Genomic DNA, 2,361 nt, shown 5'->3' on the forward strand with positions numbered 1-2,361 from the left:
GCGTGAGAAGGTGGTGTGTGACGGTGCGGAGTAATTCATCTGGAACCAGAAATTAGCTCAACCCAAGTCAGCGCTGGCTCACGGAAAACATTTATGAGTGTGCGTGTGTGTGCGTGTGTGTGTGTGTGTGTGCACGTTTTTAGCATGTTACAGTAGAAATATGAGGTAATCAGTGTCAGTGAAAGTGGACACTACACAATTATACCTTTACAATCAAAATATAATATAATACACTGCAGAGGCTGACATAACCGTACAGCAACAAAACCTGAACTGCTGAATTTGGCTCGGGTTTTAGTGCAGGAAGTACAAATACATCTTAATTACGGTATCAGAAAGGGTATTTGACAGCATATTTATATCCAAAGAGTGACTTAAACCAAAATACTAAATGTTATGGATAGTCGATTAACATCAAAATGACCAATTCATCTCATCTTTAATATATTTATACATTTAAATCACATTTGTTAAGGATTGAATCATAAGTGACCTACAGTTACAACACACAAACATCTGGGTAAACCCAAATAGACTGGAAATGAGCTATTAGCTTAATCTCTTCTCTTTTCTGAGATGAATGTATTTGGATGGTCCTTGTTGAAATACATACATGATAATAAGTACTACAAGTTCTGCATTTCGAGACAATAAGAGTTTTATTTCTGAGGGCAGACCACACCATGGCTGCTGGAGTGAGACGTCTTTCATTTAAGGTGAAGACAGACAGGTTTGAAACGTAATATCACCTCAGACTTTTCTGCTCTCGGAGAGTGAAGGAAAAACCTCAAAAACCACAGAAACTTTAAAAGGTGGTCAACTTACCATTAAACTACCTTAATACAACATCAGTTCAGCCCGTGTTTGTGTTGAGAGCTTCAGTTCCATGAGAGCGGACATTTTCAGTTTGAGCACTCCCTGCAGGACCGGAGCATTTAAAGTATTAAGTTAGTTTTACCCAGGAGAGAAACTGCAGCCAAAAGGACAGAGGCATGTTTCCTGGAAAGAGAGAGTGCTGCTGACATTGAAGAATATATATGAAATATAAAACATTTTACTTCTTAAAGGAATAGTTTGGGAAATGCTTTCTTTTAGGCCAAGAGTCACATCACTCTTATGTCTGTTACGGGGGGTTTTGTAAACATGTTGCAGTGTGTATACTGTATGTAGAGTGTTACAGTCATGATTTAAAATGCAAACTCGTTGGCCAACAAAATGGACTGCAGCCTTAAAAACAAAGGCAGTAAAAAGAGAAGTACATCTTGAAATCAGAAGAAACAAATACAACGGAAACGGCTGCAAGTTAAAAATGCAAAAAGCCATTTCTAATACATTAACAGCAATCACCTTGCTAATACAGAAACGGTAAAATGTCAAGAACACACAAAGCACGAAAAAAATTTAACAAAGATTTCCCCGCCTCTAGGAGGAAAGGCTAGCTACAGTTTGATTTACCTCAGGAGACTAAAGTTTGTTTGTTCTTGAAGTGGTGCGGAAATCAGATAGAGTAGGTGCATGGATGTATAATAAGAACTGGATACAGCGCGGGAGGCGGGGTCTCGTTCTTTCCTATGGGAGCTGCTCATTGGCGCATGAGGACAAAATGGCCCAACTTTTGAGAGAGCGAAACGTCACAGATTACCCAGCATGCCTAGCTGTCAGAGCAGAAGAACCCGTATGTGCGCTCACAGAGCATGCGCCCCTTAAGCCCCGCCCCCCGGGATCCCACTCTCGGCTCATTAGAAAGAATGGAGACAGAAAATAAATCTAGATTCGGCTTTTAGTGCATTTTTTAAGGACCACATTATTCTAATAAGGGCTATAACATAGTTTGTGACGTCACGGACTGATACTGAAGTTGTAGTACCGCCGTTTGGACACAACACATATTTTCATCAGAGTCCGGCGCACTTCCTGGGGGCTTGAGTAGGCGACACAGGGTGCGTCTCACTTCGGTTAAATGGATTCCTTGCGTCCCTCAGGAAACCACGAGAAGCAGGGAAATTAGTTTTAAGAGCAATGGGACGTCGTCTCCTCCGGAGCGTCACGTGAAGCGACGTCAGCTGATCGTCTGAGAGCAGCCAGATCAGTGCATGCGCTGCATCGTCCAATCAGTGAGCGATACACAGTAAGGGGGCGGGGCGAGTGTCTGAGGATTTCACCGGAGGGTGGTCTGGTAGTTCCTCGATTATCGCTCCTCGATCCTCCGGCAAAAATAAGGCCACTGGGACGGTACTCAAGACGGCGCAGACAAATCAACTTCCGGTGAAACCGAGCCCGAGGAGCGAGGAAATGAAAAATAACCGAAGTGAGACGCACCCATAGAAAGATACGCGTCTTTCTTAGGTTAAAGATAAAGCT

Source organism: Notothenia coriiceps, unplaced genomic scaffold (genome assembly GCF_000735185.1).
Source record: "Notothenia coriiceps isolate Sejong01 unplaced genomic scaffold, NC01 NC01_scaffold00010093, whole genome shotgun sequence".
NCBI lineage: Eukaryota > Metazoa > Chordata > Actinopteri > Perciformes > Nototheniidae > Notothenia > Notothenia coriiceps.